Raw genomic sequence first — 22,429 nt, forward strand, 5'->3', positions numbered from 1 at the left:
CTCCTCAATGATGCCTGGTGATGATTCAAGTGATTCTTCTGAAGATGACACAAGTAGAAAAGCAACGTCAGTGAGCAGTCTAGATGGCATCAGCAGTAGAAGTTCATCAGTCAGCGGCTCTGTATGCATAAGATCTACTAAGAAGTGATTGAGTAACCAGAGAGAGGTAGAGCGCAGAAACAGCCAGACGTCTGAGCCCACTGATACAGTCAGGAGACCAAGTGAAGGCACTTTGAGAACTCGAACTGGAAGAGTTGTGAAGCCTGTCAGAAGACTTATAGAGTCAATGAGTCAAGTGATTGCTGAGCCGGACAAAAGACAGCATCTAGCCGCCCTGATTCAAGCCTTATCAACTTTTGTTGAAGTGACAGTACCCCAGTGACACAGAAGCCAGAGGATAGATTAAGGAAATGAGAAATACTTTATTAGGGGGTCATAGGTTGTATGTATATGCGCATATTTCTACCTGGCAAAGTCTCTTTGCTGTCCTTCTGGACGACTCTTGGTCAAGGTTACCCCTGTGGAGGAAAAACTCTTACCTTATGTCTTAAAGTTTGCTGAAATCAAGAAGGGGTGAGTGTTGTAGAGTTAAAATGGTTATTCCAGCAAACTTCAAATTATTAGAATAGTACACAACGCAGAACAGAACAATCAGGTTGAGGGTCAATGGCCAAAGCCCGCGAACAGGAATATTCCAAGTTCAGACAGAAGGGGGGAGTCAGATCGCTATGATCACCAGGAACTTTACTTTTGGTTTCTAATTTTAATTGTTGCGCTACTGGTGATGCCTGTTGATGTTAGGTAGGCAGCTACAGTAGCTGAATGATGTTAATATCTTCAGGTTTTGTTTCATTAAATTTATTTTATTTTATCTGGGTGCTTACGTCACCTACTAACACCCTGGTACTACCCATAGCTCCCGCTCTCCTCAGTCTGAGAAAACACTGAGAGAGAAAGGTAGGGGTTGCAGATTACTCCTTTGTAGAAGTCCGTAACGTGAAATAAATAAAACGTCCCAAGGTTAATGCTGTAGATATTGTTATAAGGGGATGTGAGACTATCGAAACACGTAACTTTCAGAGTTTTATTGTTGTTATTAATATAGTTACAGAGTGCTAAAAGTGTTGCTAGCTAGCATGCCTTTCTTTCTGTGATGCAGACGGCTAGCTGAGCTGCCAACTAGTGATGGTGTTGCATTATGGGGGATGTAGTTTTTGCCCTCTAAGGCGATTTTACGTTGTAACTTGTTTGTGTTGCAGTGGTTTTGTACATGAGTTGTTGTATTTTGCTACTATCAACACTGAAAGCACCTAGCAATGTATTGGGGATGTGAGACAGGATATGTGTTTTACTTTTCTTCATGCTCCTGTGTAGAACAACTTGTCAGGTGGTGCATTGGAGACTGATGTGTTCCTATCCTGTCTTTTCACAATACTATTGCAGGTATGGTTCTATTGTCTAAGAATTAAGATTATACATTCTTTGTATTAAGGACTGGTTATTATTTTATACTATACATTATGGCTTTATGTATGAGTGTGATTGTGAGAGTCTGAGAAAACACTGAGAGAGAAAGAACAACTTGTCAGGTGGTGCATTGGAGACTGATGTGTTCCTGTCCTGTCTTTTCACAATACTATTGCAGATCAACATAAAAGCCTAAAAGACAGCCGTGGTGTCGCTCTTCATTTCTTGGTTCTCCTGTGGTGCATAAGAAACCCGCTACACTCTGTCAACAGCTCTGGTGGACATTCCTGCAGTCAACATGCCAATTGCATGCACCCTCAAAACTTGAGACATCTGTGGCATTTTATTGTGTGACAAAACTGCAGATTTTAGTAGCCTTTTATTGTCCCCAGCACAAGCTGCACCTGTGTAATGACCGTGCTGTTTAATCAGCTTCTTGTTATTCCACACCTGTCAGGATTATCTTGGTAAATGAGAAATGCTCATTAACAGGGAAGTACACACATTTGAGAGGAATAAGCTTTTTGTGAGAATTGTGAGGATCAAATTTGAGGTTGGTTGTTAGCCTACAAAACGAAGAATTATCACTTTAGAGAACTGAATTTGAAAACTGCATCTGAGAAGTTGAATGTATGAAACTTTGGTAAATTTGAAATTATACTTTGTAAACTTGATACACACACAATGACTACAGTATCTACCATATTGAAACTCAGTATACACTCAGTGGCCATCTAGTACGGGTCGGACCCCCCTTCTCCTCCAGAACAGCCTGAATTCTTCGGGACTTGGAAACATTAGTCAATTGGTATCAAGGGATTTAACATGTGACAGCTAAACATTCCCCACACGCTCTCTACCTCTTCATTACCACTCTTTTGAATTATACAATTCTCTGACCTCTGAAGGGTGAACGACTATTTTCAAGGGATATGAAGTGTTTGCTGTGCATGTGGCCAATGACAGGCATTGCACATTTAACCCCACCCACTTGGGAAAATCTATATATATATATATATATATATATGTGTTTTTCTGTTAGGGATTATTTTCAATATTTAAACGTTCACGCCCCTAATTCACACCCCTGAGTCAATACATGTTAGAATCTCCTTTGGCAGCGATTACAGCTGTTAGTATTTCTGGATAAGTCTTTAAGAGCTTTGCACACCTGGATTGTACAATATTTGCATTATTCTTTTAAAAATTCTTCAAGCTCCATCAAATTGGTTGTTGATCATCGCTAATCATAGAATCCCTATTAATTCAATAGGATCTCTCTGGGCTTAGTTGTAAAGATTGATCATTTAACTTTTAAAATGTATTACCTTTTTATTGTGGCATCAACACAACCAGTCATGATGTTTTCGTTTGATTGTCAATCACTTCAAGGGACTCCTTTGCTAGGATACATGTGCATGTTCATGCACTCACATTAGGCAATAATTTATGCGTCCACTGTTGTCTGCGTATCTCTGTGTTGGCCACTCATCTCTGCCTTGGCAAAATTGCAGTGTTTTCTTCTAACTACATCGCATTTTTGAGCGTAGGTTCCACCAGTTTTCAAATCCATTCGCTCATTTTTCATGCCTGACATGCGGTGATGATTCGCTCATTTTTCATGCCTGACATGCGGTGATGATAAGTGGTGTAATAGCCTACAGTTTTCTTGACATTTTAGTTTTAATTATTGTGATACGCTCATGTTTTACCGGTACGACATACCCCCACTATTTTCGCGGGACCATGGCCGTAACACAACAGAATGTAGTCAATGTGGTGTGAATACTTTCTGAAGGCTCTGTACCTCCGTGTATAATTACAACCCATCACATGCAAAAACGATAATTTATTTAAACCATTGGATACAAAGTGACTGGGGCTAATCGCAAGTGTACCTGTTTTGTTTGGATTGAGCATTTTATGGAGACAAAAAAAACTGTTGAAATTGCATGATTGGTAAACTGCATTATTCTCTGCAACGCAATCTGCACGTCATGGATGTGGTAGCAACAGTTTTGTGGAGAAGTTATTTTGGCCTCCCAGGTTTAGGCTATTTCTCCGAGCTAGAGCGCCACCTAGTGGTCATATTATTGATGTATTTATTGATTTCTAATCTTTCTCCAGCTGTCCAAATGAGATGCAAATGATGAGGGCTGTATTTCATGTATTCTTACCAAAAATAATTGCTGCCATGCATAAATCACTGTTGTATAGGTCAATATTTTAATGTAGTACTAAGCATTGGTGGTTCAGTGGTAGAATTCTCGCCTGCCACGCGGGAGGCCCGGGTTCGATTCCCGGCCAATGCATTAGTATGTTTTGCTTCGGTCAACCAATGTTATTTGTAGGTTGGTGCTTGAGCAACAAAACCGACACGTGCGCAACCATGGGGCAAAACAGACAAGGTTGGCTTTGATTGTTGACATGTAAACTATATTTTGTCTCCAATTGTTACGCACGCCTCTTGGAGGAGGGGAACGCAACACCCTGCTACACACAACTCCGTGGAGTGAAAGAGGTATGTGATTGTAGGTGCGGGTAAGGATGACAGAGGCAGAGAATGTTACCGTTTACTGGGAATTTATTTCCTTAACACGGTAATGTGGGGAAAATGGGCTGGATGGAATAAAACCAAAGAAAGAAGTTACAGTCCTCTCTCCTACCTTACCTACCCACTACTTACCTAACCTTAACGCCACCTGGCGCGCTAACCAAACTACAGGGAGTGGTCCGCCCGGGTCTTACCTAGTGTGCATAGACAGAGTACATAGTACGGGTATATGTATGCCCGCAGGCCTCTTGCCTAAGCACTCCCAAGGTGCCTTCCCCTTCCCCCCGGGAACAAATGAAACACAATAACACAAATTTAAAGTTAACAATTTCAATAATGGAAAACACTAAGTCCTATTGGCGCGCACACACATACCGCAGAAGTAGCAACTACAAAATACGTTAAACAATTCTGTTTCTGAGCAACAACCAACACAAGACATCCAAGAAGCTCTCTCCTAACAAAGGAACACTGGCTTTTATCCAGCTGCAGAAGGAGTTTGTAATTGCCGACAGCTGTTTGCCCTAACTCGAGGGCGGGATCAGAGCTCCAATCTGCAATGGGGCCGACCAATCAGCTGCGTGGGGGGAATTCAGGAAGCCATTTCCTGAAATACACAAACCCACAACACAGAAACTGAGGAACGTAACACGCCCACCCCAAAACCTGCAAACTCTTAGTTTGCAATAACAAAACCAACATGCATCCCCAGTTACTAAACCCGTGATAGAGCGTAGGCAACCACATTCGCCAAACCCTTCACATATTTAATCTGTATATTGTATTATTGTACAATCAGAGCGCGCTGGTTCTGATTGTACATTTACTTCAAAAACACCATTATGGTCCGTGAAGACCAGTACAGGCAAGGCACTGGAGCCCACATAGTTATACTTCAAAAAACTGTAAGGCTATTAATAAAGCCAGCGTCTCTTGTTCAATGGTGGAGTACCTTGACTGACATGAGTTGAATTTACGGTAGAATAAACTGACGGACCGATCCACTCCCTCTTCATCTTCCTGCAAGAGAACCGCTCCCACCCCCACTATACTAGCGTCTACCTCCAACTTAAAAGGTTTGTCAAAGTACTTTGGGACTTAGCAGAGATTTAAGGGTAGCTACTACCGTTGAAAAAATCTTACAGAGCGTACGATAGTACCCTACCATCCCCAGGAATCTGCGCAACTGGGGGCGAGTCGTGGGAGCAGGAAAGCAACAATTGCTTCCACTTTGCCAGTTACTGGGCGCACTTGACCTCGTCCCACCTGCTTCCCTAAGTAAGTCAAAGTAGCCTTCCCAAACTCACACTTGGCCAAATTGAGGGTTAAAGAAGCATTCTCCAACCGCTGAAACACACTTTTCAAGGTGGCGAGATGATCAGACCAACTGGGGAACGTAACACCAATGTTTATTGAAAACATAAATAAATGTGCATAATGAGCACTTGTTGTCTCTCAAATATATTGTTACAGTTGTTGGTTAGCTAGCTAGTGAATTTTTGCCATATTAACATAGATGTGATATCAGTTAAAACACCTCAAAACAAGACATGGTATCAAGAACAAGATAAAACTAGCTGAAACGAGCCAGTTACGATTCCCTACATGGCAGCTTCTTGTCATTGTTGCTAGTTATCTGGCCATCCAGAATCACAACATACTGACTTCTGGCCCATTGAAGCATGCACATTGTTTTTGTGACGCTAATCCATCTATTTTGTTATTATCCTCTCTTCCCTCTACCACTTCTTGTCGTATGTTTACCTGCTCCGATCCCTGTGGTTGACTTATTTTTATTTATAATGGATCCCCCATTAGCTTCTGCCAAGGCAGCACCTACTCCTCCTAGGCTCTGGCAAAATTAAGGCAGTTATAACATCTTAAAAACATTACAATACATTCATAACAGATTTCACAACACACTAAGTGTGTGCCCTCAGGCCCCTACAACACTACCACATATCAACAACACAAAATCCATGTGTACGTGTGTAAATTGTGCATATGTAATCATGTGTGTGCATGCGTGTGTCTGTGCCTATGTAATCATGTGTGTGCATGCGTGTGTCTGTGCCTATGTTTATGTTGCTTCACAGTCCCCGCTGTTCTATAAGGTGTATTTTTATCAGTTTTTCTCAAATCTGACTCTACTGCTTGCATCAGTTACCTGATGTGGAATAGAGTTCCATGTAGTCATGGCTCTATGTAGTACTGTGTGCCTCCTATAGTCTTTTCTGGACTTGGGACTGTGAAGAGACCTCTAGTGGCATGTCTTGTGGGGTATGCATGGGTGTCTGAGCTGTGTGCTAGTCGTTTAAACAGACAGCTCAGTGCTTATAATATCTCTCACAAATACAAGTAGTGATGAAGTCAATCTCTCCTCCACTTTGAACCAGGAGAGATTGACATGCATATTATTAATGTTTGCTCTTTGTGTACATCCAAGGGCCAGCTGTGCTGCCCTGTTCTGAGCCAAATGCAATTTTCCCTCTTTATGGCACCACCTGACTCCACGACTGAACAGTAGTCCAGGTGCGACAAAACTAGAGCCTGTAGGACCTGCCTTGATGATAGTGCTGTTAAGAAGGTAGAGAAGCGCTTTATTATGGACAGACTTGGTCAGTCAGGAAGTCCTGTTGCCTTTTCATACATATATTTTTTAGGTAGGTACATCATGATTTGTTGCCTTTTCATACATATATTTTTTAGGTAGGTACATCATGATTTAAAGATGCACTATGCAGAAATTGCTCTGCCATTTCCTGAATGCTAAAATTCAAATAGTTCCCCTAATTTCAGTTTATGTGACAAAAAGAGCAAGTGTAGTTTCACTGTTTAATCTCTCTGCTAAAATGTTCAGATTGTGCCAAACGAAAAACGTTAGCTAGCTACAGTGCCTTCAGAAAGTTTCCAAACCCCTTGACTTAATCCACATTTTGTTGTTACAGCCTGAATTCAAAATGGATTAAAAATATACTTTTTCTCACCCATCAATACACACAATACCACATAATGACAAAGTGAAAACATGTTTTTAGACATTTTAGCAAATGTATTGCAAATGAACTACAGATCTCATTTACATAAGTATTCACACTAGGGATGTGACAAATGTAGAATTTATCTTAACGTTTAAACTGCACATTTTTTCACAAATTAGATGTGGTTCTGCGTATGACCACTAGGGGGGCAATGCAGTTCAATGTACCGATATAGACAATTTTGACTTTGTGGCTGTGGCAACTAGTGGAAAACTTACCAGATGGGGCTCGCTCACCTTATGGCTGGCCCCCACCCACTAAGCAACGATGGTATTAATAACGCTTTAGGTTCTCTGTTGTGTGCCTCTTCTCCAAGTTGTCAGTCATGTCCCACTTCTCATGAATGTGATGGCTCCTTGCAGTGATATGACCGTACATACATATCCCAACCAGAAGCCATGGATTACAGGCAACATCCGCACCGAGCTAAAGGCTAGAGCTGCCGCTATCAAGGAGCGGGACACTAATCCAGACGCTTATAAGAAATCCTTTTATGCCCTCAGACGAACCATCTAACAGGCAAAGCGTCAATAGAGGAAAAATATTTAATCCTACTACACTGGCTTGGATGCTTGTCGGATGTGGCAGGGCTTGCAAACTTAAACGGACTACAACGGGAAACCCAGCTGGTAGCTGCCCAGTGACACGAGCCTACCAGACGAGCTAAATACCTTTTATGCTCGCTTCGAAGCAAGCAACACTGAAGCATGTATGACAGCACTAGCTGTTCCGGAAGACTGTGTGATCACGCTCTCCGTAGCCGATGTGAGCAAGACCTTTAAACAGGTCAACATTCACAAAGCCACGAGGGCCAGACGGATTACCTCTGCAACTGGATCCTGGACTTCCTGATGGGCTGCCTCCAGGTGGTAAGGGTAGGCAACAACGCGTCTGCCACGCTGATCCTCAACACTGGGGCCCCTCAGGGGTACCTGCTTAGTCCCCTCCTGTACTCCCCTGTTCACCCACGGAGTCGTGTTTGGCCAAGCAGTCAACACCATCATTAAATTTGCTGATGACACAACAGCGGTAGGCCTGATCACCGACAACGATGAGACAGCATATAAGGACCAGGTCAAAGACCTGACAGTGTAGTGCCAGGACAACAACCTCTCCCTGATCGTGGATGATAGGAAAAGGAGGGCCGAACAGGCCCCCATTAACATCGACGGAGCTGTAGTGGAGCGGGTAGAGTTTCAAGTTCCTTGGTGTCCACATCACCACATTATCTGTCGGCCCCAGCCGCGAACTCAGGCTCTGTGTGTAGTTAACTGACCCTCTCAACCTATTCATTGCCATTTTACCTGTTGTTATTGTTTTAGCTGTTAGCTGTTGTCTTACCCGTTGTTGTCTTAGCTAGCTCTCCCAATCAACACCTGTGATTGCGTTATGCCTCACTTTGTCTCTCTCAAATGTCAATATGCCTTGTATACTGTTGTTTAGGTTAGTTATCATTGTTTTAGTTTACAATGGAGCCCCTAGTTCCACTCATACCTCTGATACCTCCTTTGTCCCACCTCCCACACATGCGGTGACCTCACCCATTATAACCAGCATGTCCAGAGATGCAACCTCTCTTATCATCACTCAGTGCCTGGGCTTACCTCCGCTGTACCCGCACCCCACCATACCCCTGTCTGCACATTATGCCCTGAATCTGTTCTACCACACCCAGAAATCTGCTCCTTTTATTCTTTGTCCCCAACGCTCTAGACGACCAGTTTTGATAGCCTTTAGCCGTACCCTCATCTTACTCCTCCTCTGTTCCTCGGGTGATGTGGAGGTAAACCCAGGCCCTGCGTGTCCCTAGGCACCCTCATTTGTTGACTTCTGTGATCGAAAAAGCCTTGGTTTCATGCATGTTAACATCAGAAGCCTCCTCCCTAAGTTTGTTTTACTCACTGCTTTAGCACACTCTGCCAACCCTGATGTCCTTGCTGTGTCTGAATCCTGGCTTAGGAAGGCCACCAAAAATTCAGAGATTTCCATACCCAACTACAACATTTTCCATCAAGATAGAACTGCAAAAGGGGGAGGAGTTAGCCTGCAAAGTTCTGTCATACTTTCCAGGTCTATACTCAAACAGTTCGAACTTCTAATTTTAAAAATTAATCTCTCCAGAAATAAGTCTCTCACTGTTGCCGCCTGTTATCGACGCCCCTCTGCTCCCAGCTGTGCCCTGGACACCATATGTGAATTGATCGCCCCCATCTAGATTCAGAGTTCGTTCTGTTAGGTGACCTAAACTGGGATATGCTTAACACCCCGGCAGTCCTACAATCTAAGCTAGATGCTCTCAATCTCACACAAATCATCAAGGAACCCACCAGGTACAACCCTAAATCTGTAAACATGGGCACCTTCATAGACATTATCCTGACCAACTTGCCCTCAAACACACCTCTGCTGTTTTCAAGTCCGGATCTCAGCGATCACTGCCTCATTGCCTGTATCCTCTATGGGTCCGCGGTCAAACGACCACCCCTCATCACTGTCAAACACTCCCTAAAACATTTCTGCGAGCAGGTCATTCTAATCGACCTGGCCCGGGTATCCTGGAAGGATATTGACCTCATCCCGTCAGTCAAGGATGCCTGGTCGTTCTTTAAAAGTAATTTCCTCACCATCTTAGATAAGCATGCCCCTTTCAAAAAAATGCAGAACTAAGAACAGATATAGCCCTTGGTTCACTCCAGACCTGACTGCCCTTGACCAGCACAAAAACATCCTGTGGCGGACTGCAATAGCATCGAATAGTCCCTGCGATATGCAACTGTTCAGGGAAGTCAGGAACCAATACACGCAGTCAGTCAGGAAAGCAAAGGCTAGCTTTTTCAAGCAGAAATTTGCATCCTGTAGCTCTAACTCCAAAACTTTTTGGGACACTGTAAAGTCCATGGAGAACAAGAGCACCTCCTCCCAGCTGCCCACTGCACTGAGGCTAGGTAACACGGTCACCACCAATAAATCCATGATAATCTAAAATTTCAATAAGCATTTCTCTATGGCTGGCCATGCCTTCCACCTGGCTACTCCAACCCTGGCCAACAGCTCCACCCCCCCCACAACTACTCGCCCGAGCCTTCCCAGCTTCTCCTTCACCCAAATCCAGATAGCAGATGTTCTGAAAGAGCTGCAAAACCTGGACCCGTACAAATCAGCTGGGCTAGACAATCTGGACCTTCTCTTTCTAAAACTATCCGCCGCCATTGTTGCAACCCCTATTACCAGTCTGTTCAACCTCTTTCGTATCGTCCGAGATCCCTAAAGATTGGAAAGCTGCCGCGGTCATTCCCCTCTTCAAAGGGGGTGACAGTATAGACCCAAACTGCTATAGACCTATATGTATCTTGCCCTGCCTCTCTAAAGTCTTCGAAAGCCAAGTTAATAAACAGATCACTGTCCATTTCGAATCCCACCGTACCTTCTCTGCTGTGCAATCCGGTTTCCGAGCCGGTCACGGGTGCACCTCAGCCACGCTCAAGGTACTAAACGATATCATAACCTCCATCGATAAAAGACAGTAGTGTGCAGCCGTCTTCATCGACCTGGCCAAGGCTTTCGACTCTGTCAATCACCGTATTCTTATTGGCAGACTCAATAGCCTTGGTTTCTCTAATGACTGCCTCGCCTGGTTCACCAACTACTTTGCAGACAGAGTTCAGTGTGTCAAATCGGATGGCCTGTTGTCCGAACCTCTGGCAGTCTCTATGGGGGTACCACAGGGTTCAATTCTCGGGCTGACTCTTTTCTCTGTATATATCAATGATGTCGCTCTTGCTGCGGGTGATTCCCTGATCCACCTCTACGCAGACGACACTATTCTGTATACTTCTGTCCCTTCCTTCGACACTGTGCTAACTAACCTCCAAACGAGCTTCAATGCCATACAACACTCCTTCCGTGGCCTCCAACTGCTCTTAACCGCTAGTAAAACCAAATGCATGCTTTTCAACCATTCGCTGCCCGCCCGACTAGCATCACCACCCTGGACGGTTCTGACCTAGAATATGTGGACCACTATAAATACCTAGGTGTCTGGCTAGACTGTAAACTCTCCTTCCAGACTCATATTATACATCTCCAATCCAAAATCAAGTCTGGAATCAGCATTCTATTTCGCAACAAAGCCTCCCTCACTCACGCCGCCAAACTCACCTTAGTAAAACTGACTATCCTACCGATCCTCGACTTTGGCGATGTCATCTTCAAAATAGCTTCCAATACTCTACTCAGCAAACTGGATGCAGTCTATCACAGTGCCATCCATTTTGTTACCAAATCACCTTATACCACCCACCACTGCGACCTGTATGCTCTAGTCGGCTGGCCCTCGCTACATATTCGTTGCCAGACCCACCAGCTGCAGGTCATCTATAAGTCTATGCTAGGTAAAGCTACGCCTTATCTCAGTTCACTGGTCACGATAACAACACCCACCCGTAGCACACGTTCCAGCAGGTATATCTCACTGATCATCCCCAAAGCCAACACCTCATTTGGCCGCCTTTCCTTCCAGTTCTCTGCTGCCAGTGACTAGAACGAATTGCAATAATCGCTGAAGCTGGAGACTTATATTTCTGTCACCAACTTTAAACATCAGCTATCTGAGCAGCTAACCGATTGCTGCAGCTGTACATAGTCCATCTGTAAATAGCCCACCCCATCTACCTACCTCATCCCCATACTGTTTTTATTTACTTTTCTGCTCTTTTGCACACCAGTATCTCTACTTGCACATCATCATCTGCTCAGTTATCACTCCAGTGTTAATCTGCTAAATTGTAATCCTTCGCTACTATGGCCTATTTATTGCCTACCTCCTCATGCCTTTTGCACACACTGTATATAGACTTTCTTTTTTTCTACTGTATCATTGACTTGTTTATTGTGTTATTGGCTTGTTTATTCCATGTTATTTCATGTGTAACTCTGTGTTGTTGTCTGTGTCCCACTGCTTTGCTTTATCTTGGCCAGGTCGCAGTTGTAAATGAGAACTTGTTCTCAATTAGCCTACCTGGTTAAATAAAGGTGAAATAAAATAAATTGAGAGTATCCTGACCGATTTCATCACCGCCTGGTATGGCAACTGCTCGGCATTTGACCGTAAGGCGCTACAGAGGGTAGTGCGTATGGCCCATTACATCACTGGGGCCAAGCTTCCTGCCATCCAGGACTTATATTCTAGGCAGTGTCAGAGGAAGGCCCAAAACATTGTCGAAGACTCCAGTCACCCAAGTCATAGACTGTTTTCTCTGCTTCCTCATGGCAAGCGGTACCGGAGCGTCAAGTCAAGGTCCAAAAGGCTCCTTAACAGCTTCTACCCCCAAGACTGCTGAACAATATTTACATTGAACCCCCCGCCCCCTTGTTTTTACACTGCTGCTTCTCGCTGGTTATTATCTATGCATAGTCACTTTACCTCTACCTACATGTTACGAATTACCTCCACTAACCTGTACCTCCGCATATTGACTTGGTACTGGTACCCCCAGTAGATAGCCTCGTTATTGTTACGTACTTTTCTTGTGTTACTTTAAGATATAATTTTTTTTACTTTAGTTTATTTAGTAAATATTTTCTTAACTGTATTTGAACTGCATTGTTGGTTAAGGGCTTGTAAGTAAGCATTTCACGGTTAGGGTTACACCTGTTGTATTCGGCACGTGTGACAAATAACGTCCAACAAGTCGGGTTCTAGATATGCCATTAGGGTATTGAAGCCTACATCTTTTACAATTGACCATGGCTGCAAATCAACTTGTGATTTTCTCACTCTGTGTCTTATCACACCGATGCCAGCAACGGGTGCACCTGTACTGCCATTGTAGCTCAATTCCACCATGCAAAGTTTGCATTTCATCACCTTCTCATTTAACTTCTAAAAGTAGCCTATTGCCATACAGAAATTCACTGCTGTCGCTTGACTTTCTCACTCTCTGCCATTTTCCCAACTGTTAACAACGATGACGTGCTGAGCACTTTATATCCGTGTCAAGTAATTTAAAAGATGCAGATCTTATACTTTACAGCATTGTTGCATTAGGTATTTGTTTAATAAAAAAATGTACCTTTAGGATGATGATCGGGGGCCTGTTAGTGGTAGTTGTGTGGTAACTGCACTTTTAATTTTAAGTTAGTAAAATAAGAGTTTTTCTGTTAGGGATTTTTTTCTATGTTTAAATGTTCGCACACCCGAGTCAATACATGTTAGAATCACCTTTGGCAGCGATTACAGCTGTGAGTATTTCTGGGGAAGTCTCTAAGGGTGGGTTGCACCAACATGGATTAACTGTTAAACTAGGTTAAATCAAGGTTTATCTATTAATCTTGTTGCACCACATTTTAAAAATTGTTTTAAATTAATCCTAGTTAAATTAAATTGATCCTCTTATCTAAGTTTAGTTTTCGCTTTAAACCTAGATTCATTTTAAGCCTGTTGCTCAAATAAATGATCAGGTGGCTAGCGGACAAATAATAAATGGCTAAATAACGTTAAGTAACGAGAATAATAAATAATGTTGTATGCTAGCTAGCTTGGTTTATAAACTAGCTAGCTACAGTAGCTAACAAATTCGTTTTCTGTCTAGTACTGGCAAATAACGGATTTTATTTCAAATCAGCCAACCCATGAGAACCTTTCACGATGGAGTTGCATTAATTCTAACATTACATTGTTATTATTTTATCAAGGAACAGCAATGTTGTGGCCTCATTTGTCAAGTAGGCTAGCTACTTCGTTTCAACTCACGAAATACCTCATATATTGGTGTCACTAATCATAGTTTTAAACCGGTATTCATAGATTTACTAATCCAGCTTTAAAATTAAGTGGTGCAAGACATCTCTGATTAATTATAAACCTGCATTTACAAAACCTAGATTATCTCTAATCCTAGATTAATTTAAACCATGTTGGTTTAACCCACCCTAAGAGATTTGCACACCTGGATTGTACAATATTTGTATTATTCTTTTAAAAATTCTTCACGCTCTGTCAAATTGGTCGCTAATAATAGAATTACATAGAATCCCTATTTATCCAATAGGATCTCTCTGGACCTAGTTGTAAAGATTGGTCATTTGACCTTTAAAAGGTATTACCTTTGTGGCATCAACACAACCAGTCATGATGTTTTCATTTGATTGTCAATCACTTCAAATGACGCCTTTGCTAGGATACATGTGCATGTTCATCCACTCACAACATACAGTATTTCCAGCCTCCAAACAGTGGTGAAGGGAAAGAGACATCTGTTACACAAAACACCAAAAAGTGTAATGACATTTTGCGATTGTCATTAGGCCAGCATTTATACATCCACTTGTTAAGCGGAGTGACACAGGGGAACCCAAGAGCAGACTCAGATGAGGAAACAGGGATGAATGAACCAAAATATTTATTGTTACACAGGGAGATGTGGAGTTGGATGAGTTGCATAAAAAACAGATGTGGAGACTGAGGTTGAGTTAGCTGAGTAGAACAGGGTAAACAGGTCCCAAGGAGAATGCAAGTTAGTGGTGGTGAGTAAAATCCAGAGCAAGTAGTTGGGTGGTGAGATGTGGACCGGGAGACAGGAGCCAGAGACAGAGCAGTAAATGAGCAGAGATTACAATCTGGCCAGGTGGAAGGATCAAGACTGAGTATTTGTAGAAGTCTTGATTATGGAACGAGTTGCAGTTGGTAGGGATCTGCTCTGACTCCAGCACACCTGTCTCCAACCACACAATCACACAGAGAGGGAGAGAGAGAGGGTGTACAGGGGGAGTAACTGCAGGCCAAGAAGACACCGAATGAACACCAGAGGGCGTAGCAGGAGCAGATGTGGCACCACTGTTGTCTGCGCGCCTCTGTGTTGGCCACTCATCTCAGTGTTTTCGTCTAACCACATCGCATTTTGGGGCTTAGGTTCAAGCCATTCGCTAATTTTTCATGCCTGACATGCGGTAATGATAAAGAGATGTTATAGCCTACAGTTTTCTTGACATTTCGTTTTAATTATTGTGATAGGCTCATGTTTTACTGGTACTGCATACCCCCACTATTTATTTTGCGGGACACCATACTGGACTGTATGAGCTTACATTCACCCCTGGCTGTAACACAACAGAATGTAGAAAAAGTTAATGTGGTGTGAATACTTTCTGAAGGCACTGTACCTCCGTTTATAATTACAACCCATCACATCCAGGCTGTATCACAACCGGTCGTGATTGGGAGTCCCATGGGGCGGCGCACAATTGGCCCAGCATCGTCCGGGTTTGACCGGTGTAGGCCGTCATTGTAAATAAGTATTTTTCTTAACTGAATAGCCTAAATAAAGATAAATCGCTATTTAAAAACGATAATTAGATGAGCAGTCTTATAAAAACCATTATGTCGTTTACAGCTAATCCTCGTTAGTATAGTGGTCAGTATCCCCGCCTGTCACGCGGGAGACCGGGGTTCAATTCCCCGACGGGGAGAAATACTCTTTTGTTTGAACCTTTTTCAATGTTTGTGGAGTGGTTGACAAACGAGTTTTAATGACTCCAACCTAAGTGTATGTAAACTTCTGACTTCAACTGTAAATATATACAAAACGGTCTTCAGCATTTCTTAAAATAACCTATATCTATGTGTAAATGAGAACTTGCTGTATAGAAGCTACTGTATTCTATAGGGCAAGTTAATATGCAATAGGTGTATTTGGAGTACTTCTGCATGTCATGCTCAGTTTCCGTAGTGTAGTGGTTATCACGTTCGCCTAACACGCGAAAGGTCCCCGGTTCGAGACCGGGCGGAAACACATTTTCAAAAAGTAAATAGTAGTGTTAATCTATGGCCAATGTGTGAAAATAAACAAACAAATAAATACAGTATTCATGTGTTGCACAATTGTACCATTATTGTTTTGAACATTCTTTGGGACACTGACTCCCGACTGAACATTATACTCAACGTATTGTTAACTGGTGTTGATTAAGATTTAGTCAAAAGTGCATTATAGTAGCTTGGAAATACAATTACATTTCTAAAGGAGGCAAAAAATTGTGAGGAAAACCTTTTGTCTTCATTGTGATGTCGTCAGATTGACTTGAAGATGCGTTATAACGTTAGCCAGCTAGCTAAGAGTGAGGGGAGAGCACCAGGTCTTTTTGCTTGGTATTTTTTTACAAACTTTGCTAGGGAATGGTAACGTTGCCATCTGTCCACAGTAAATTTGACAACATCGTAATGATGGCAAAGTTGTTTCCTACTATTTTTTTTGCATACTTTCGCAATGTCATTGTATTCCAGGCCAGTGTTCATGTGTTGCATGTTGTCACAATATTGTTATGAAGTTTCTCTTGAGGACTGGTGCTTGACTGAAAGTTCTACCGAAGATTGTTTAGTATGAAGATGCCTAGAAACTGCTTTTCAAATAGGCGTTCCTGGAAGTATTGGCCCATTTGGCCCTTGGGTTTAAAAACAATTACAGAAAATGCACACATCAAAAAATAAATACTAACTGCAAACAGAAAGAAAAACACGGTCATAAAAAAACAAACACATTCATCAGTAAAAAGTTCATCAATCAGCTTTCTGAAGTGGCGTCGAGGCACCAAAACATCAAATGTAAGAACAATTTTAAGATTGTTCCACAAATAAGGTGCAAAGAAACTAAAACCTGATTTAGCTAACTCCGTAGAGATCAAAGGAATTTCCAGAGCTAGCCATCCATGAGACTGGGTGTGGTAACTCGTATGTCTAAAGTTTAGTAATGTCTAAAATTCAGTAATCATGTTAGGTACAGTGGGACTTTTTGTATAAGGGCTTTATAAATGAAAACATAGCAATGTATCAACCTACGTGACATCAAAGTGGGCCAATCAACTTTCTGGTAGAGAATACAGTGAAGTAGAAAAATTGTCGCTTGTGATAAAGCGCAGTGCGCAATGATAAACGGCATCTAATGGCAGCTGCGTTTACAGAGATGATATTGCACAGTCTACGACCGATAGGTACGTCAACTGAATAATCTGCTTAATACTATTTAGCGAGAGGCAGGAACTATTTCTATAGAAGTAGGGGTGGGAGGTATACCGGTATGAACGTGAATACCGGTATGACGTTGTGCCATGATATGGATTTTGCCATATCATGCATATCATAATAAATTAATAAATGTATGAAATAAAGCGTTTTTGTTTGGTAAAAAAATCCGTTGAGTGAAACAGCCTAGTGGGCTAGTTCAAATTGTTTATTTTACTAAAACAATTATGCTTGCTTACTCTTCTGCGCCGAGGATTACTGAAGACAAGGAAATAATGCTATTGAGGTTGATTTGCAGGACGACGAAGACTTGGTTCGAAAAATAGGGGCTTCCTCTGTCCTTTGGGACTGGTTTGGCTTTAAGATATCCGACCTCGACCAACAAACAGTACTGTGTAAATTGTGTCGACACATTGTGCTAGCCTAAGGTGGAAACCCTGCATGTGCATGAATATGACGAATCTACCAGAATGTGTGCAACAAACCCCCGGAGCAGTGGAGCAAGTCCCAAGATATCTTCAAGCCAGACCCGCACTCAGTTATCTCTCAAGGCATCATTCGTTAGTGGTACTCCCTATGACAAGAAGAGCAAGATGTGGAAGGAGATAACTAGTGCAATTACATATCACATAGAAAAATACATGGAACCAATTCAAACTGTGGAGAAAGATGGTTTCAGAAAGTTGACTCGAACTCTAGACCCAAGATACGAGATCCCGAGCCGTAAATACCGCAAAATATGTCTCCCAGAACTGTACACAGAATGTCGGGATAGAGTTGCCAATGAAATCCGTAACGCTGCATTCTTCTCTACCACTGCTGTCAAGTCGGACCACAGGACCATACATTAGCCTCACGATTCATTACATTGACAACAACTGGTATCTTCAAAGCAAAGGCCTTCAGACTTCTTATTTCCCAGATGACCACACCAGAGAAATAACTGCAGCTGGGCTGAGGGAGGCACTTTCATCCTGGTGCTTGAAAGAGTCGCGTCAAGTATGTTTGACCACCGATAGCGGATCGAACATGGTCAACATGGCATTGGAGCTGAACAAATGGACAAGACAAGCTACACATTGCTATTGGTAAGTTTCAATGTCCAAAACACACAGACCTACTGCCAAATTCTCTAAAGCATTGTTGGAGGCAGGTTATGGTAGAGAAATTAACATTAAATTTTCTGGCAACATCTCTGGTGGACATTCCTGCAGTCAGCATGCCAATTCCACACTCACTAAAAACTTGAGACATTTGTGGCATTTTGTTGTGTGACAAACTGCACATTTAAATATACTTTTATTGTCTCCAGCACAAGATGCTGTGTAATGCTGTTCAATCAGCTTCTTGTTATGCCACACCTGTCAGGTGGATGGATTATCTTGGTAAAGGAGAAATGCTCATTAACAGGGATGTGAACAATTTTTTTTTTGCACAACATTTGAGAGAAATAAGCTTTTTTGTGAGAATTGTGAGGATCTTTTATATCAGCTCATGAAACCTGGGACTTACACTACGTGTTGCGTTTATATTTTTATTCAGTGTATATCTTAAATGACCGTGTTTACGTGACATTGACAATGCACATTTGAGGTTGGTTTTAGCCTACAAAACAAGGAAGTGTCACTTTAATACCATATTTAGAGAACTGAATTTGAAAACTGCATCTGAGAAGTTGAATATATGAAACTTTGGTCAATTTGAAATGATACTTTGTAAACTTGATACACAGACAATGACTACAATATCTACCATATTGAAATTCAATATACACTCAGTGGACAGTTTTTTTAGGTACACCCATTTAGTACGGGGTCGAACCCCCTTTGCCTCCAGAACAGCCTGAATTATTTGGGGCTAGGATGTATTAGTCAATTGGCATCAAGGGACCTAACGTGTGCCAGGAAAACATTCCCCACACATTACACCACCGCCACCATCCTGTACTGTTGACAACAGGCAGGATGGGTCCATGGACTCATGCTTCTTACGCCAAATCCTGACTCTGCGATCAGCATGACGCAACAGTAACCAGTATTTGTCGGACCAGGCAATGTTTTTCCACTCCTAAATTGTGCAGTGTTGGTGATCACATGTCCACTGGAGCTACTTCTTCTTGTTTTTAGCTGATAGAAGTGGAACCTGGTGTGGTTGTCCTGCTGTAATAGACCATCTGTGACAAGGACAGACGAGTTGTACGTTCCGAGATGCCATTATGAACACCACTGTTGTACTGCACACCATTATTTGTCGATTTGTGGCTCGCCTCTTATCTTGCACGATTCTTTCCTTTCTCTTTCGACCTCTCTTCAACGAGCTGTTTTCACCCACAGGACTGCCGCTGACTGGATGTTTTTTATCGCACCATTCTCGGTAAACCCTTAACTATCATTCGTGAAAAGCCCAGGAGGCCGGCCGTTTCTGAGATACTGGAATCGGCACGCCTGGCACCGATGATCATACCACACTCAGTTGATTAGGTCAATTGTTTTGCCCATTCTAACATTCAATCAAACAGTAACTGAATGCCTCGATGCCTGTGTGCCCGCTTTATTTAGCAAGCCACGGCCACGTGACTGACTGTCTTTAGGAGTGAACCATTTTCGTGGGGTGGTGTACCTAATAAACTAGCCACCGGTTGTAGGTCTGTGTACTTTTTGGGCAATTGTTCTTAGATTTCAAACAGAAAAATCAGCAACATGAAAACAGCTGTTTTTTATACATTTGATTTATTTTACAAAAAATACAAATTGCTAGATTTTTTATAGATATTTTTTGCATGTAAACCAAAAATAGTGCACTGACAAACACTCAAACTTTTACAGATGCACAATCGAGAGCATCCTGTCGGGCGGTATCACCGCCTGGTATGGCAGCTGCTCTGCCCATAACCGGAAGGCTCTCCAGAGGGTAGTGAGGTCTGCACAAAGCATGTGCAAACTACCTGCCCTCCAGGACACCTACACCACCTGATGTCACAGGAAGGCCAAAAAGATCATCAAGGACAACAACCACCCGAGCCACTGCTTGTTCACCACGCTATCATCCAGAAGGCGAGGTCAGTACAGGTGCATCAAAGCGGGGACCGAGAGACTGAAAAACAGCTTCTATCTCAAGGCCATCAGACTGTTAAACAGCCATCACTAACATTGAGTGGCTGCTGCCAACATACTGACTCAACTACAGCCACTTTAATAATGGAAAAATTGATGTAATCAATTTATCACTAGCCACTTTATATATATATATATATATATATATATATATATATATATATATATATATATATATATATATATATATATATATATATATAATGTTTACTTACCCTACATTACTCATCTCATATCTATATACTGTACGCTATACCATCTACTGCATCTTGCCATCTTGATGTAATTAAATGTATCACTAGTCACTTTAAACAATGCCACTTTATATAATGTTTTCATACCCTACATTACTCTTCTCATATGTATATACTGTACCCTATACCATCTACTGCATCTTGCCTATGCCGTTCGGCCATCACTCATTTGTATATTTTTATGTACATATACGTATGCTTGGCGATGATGGGGGCAGCAACCCTAAAGAAGAAAGGGTCTAAACCATCTGAACCAGATGGTTTTTTGGGGTCAAGTTTATGGAGCTCCTTTAGCACCTCGGAGTCAGTGACCGCCTGCAGGGAGAAACTTTGTAGGCGGGGCAGTGGAAAAAGGGAGGAGCATCGGGGACAGTCACATTAGAAAGGGTGGGAGATGAGGAAATGTTGAATGGGCAAGGAGGCATGGCAGAGGCATGTGCTGTGAAAGGGGCGAGGAATGGAGGAAACAAGTACGGAGGAAGCAAGGATTTGACAGCGGTGGGTGGGTAAAATGCAATATAACCATAAAAAAGCATAGTGATACAGAAGTCTGACTGCCTCTCATTTTAATACAGTGTTTGTGTCACTCCTATTTATTTGCCATTTCAAAACTCTAAATACCAACTGGATTAAAATAGACTCCAGGGTTAATTGTTGCTCATTACTGTATCTAGTGGAATTAAGAGGCAACTACATACCATTTAATGTAATTAAATAGGCCTTTTTCTGAAATGTTGATAAGAACCCCCAAAAGTATTGTTTATATCCATGAAAGCACATATCTGATTGTCAATACTAATGAGTTTTAGGTGTGCATATCTGAGAGTGTTAAAAAGATAGGACATTTCGAGAATAATTTTGTGCACTGTGGCACAAGAAACAGGTGTGAGGAGTCTGAATCAGGATGACAGGGTCTGGGTCCCTTGACAGGATAGAGGGGACAGACCTGTGAGCTTATCTCATTAAAACACAGGCGTTAAATATCTTGTACAATGTGATATGTGGTGCATTCGGAAAGTATTCAGACCCCTTCCCTTTTTCCACATTTTGTTATGCAACCGATCGCTGCCTGCACCTGCCCGCCCGTCCAGCATCAGTACTCTGGACGGTTCTGACTTAGAATATGTGGACAACTACAAATACCTAGGTGTCTGGTTAGACTGTAAGCTCTCCTTCCAGACTCACATCAAACATCTCCAATCCAAAGTTAAATCTAGAATTGGCTTCCTATTTCGCAACAAAGCATCCTTCACTCATGCTGCCAAACATACCCTCATAAAACTGACCATACTACCGATCCTCGACTTCGGCAATGTCATTTACAAAATAGCCTCCAATACCCTACTCAATAAACTGGATGCAGTCTATCACAGTGCCATCCGTTTTGTCACCAAAGCCCATATACTACCCACCACTGTGACCTGTACGCTCTCGTTGGCTGGCCCTCGCTTCATACTCGTTGCCAAACCCACTGGCTCCAGGTCATCTACAAGACCCTGCTAGGTAAAGTCCCCCCTTATCTCCGCTCACTGGTCACCATAGCAGCACCCACCTGTAGCACGCACTCCAGTAGGTATATCTCTCTGGTCAACCCCAAAGCCAATTCCTCCTTTGGCCGTCTCTCCTTCCAGTTCTCTGCTGCCAATGACTGGAACGAACTACAAAAATCTCTGAAACTGGAAACACTTATCTCCCTCACTAGCTTTAAGCACCAGCTGTCAGAGCAGCTCACAGATCACTGCACCTGTACATAGCCCATCTATAATTTAGCCCATAGAACTACCTCTTCCCCTACTGTATTTATTTATTTTGCTCCTTTGCACCCCATTATTTATATTTCTACTTTCTTCCACTACAAATCTACCATTCCAGTGTTTTACTTTCTATATTGCATTTACTTTGCCACCATGGCCTTTTTTGCCTTTACCTCCCTTATCTCACCTCATTTGCTCACATTGTATATAGACTTATTTTTTCTACTGTAT

General features: G+C 42.4%; 3 non-coding genes across 3 annotated transcripts; all 3 read left to right on the forward strand.

Moving 5' to 3' along the window:
- Positions 1–3,708: 3,708 nt before the first annotated feature.
- On the forward strand, positions 3,709–3,779 carry trnag-gcc (transfer RNA glycine (anticodon GCC)). Its single transcript has one exon. It is a non-coding gene; the product is annotated as a tRNA-Gly (tRNA).
- An 11,677-nt stretch (positions 3,780–15,456) lies between these two features.
- trnad-guc (transfer RNA aspartic acid (anticodon GUC)) lies at positions 15,457–15,528 on the forward strand. The gene has a single exon. It is a non-coding gene; the product is annotated as a tRNA-Asp (tRNA).
- Positions 15,529–15,778: 250 nt separating this feature from the next.
- On the forward strand, positions 15,779–15,851 carry trnav-aac (transfer RNA valine (anticodon AAC)). Its single transcript has one exon. It is a non-coding gene; the product is annotated as a tRNA-Val (tRNA).
- The last annotated feature ends 6,578 nt before the right edge of the window (positions 15,852–22,429 follow it).

This window comes from Salmo salar, chromosome ssa10 (genome assembly GCF_905237065.1).
Source record: "Salmo salar chromosome ssa10, Ssal_v3.1, whole genome shotgun sequence".
In the NCBI taxonomy this organism is placed as follows: Eukaryota; Metazoa; Chordata; class Actinopteri; order Salmoniformes; family Salmonidae; genus Salmo; species Salmo salar.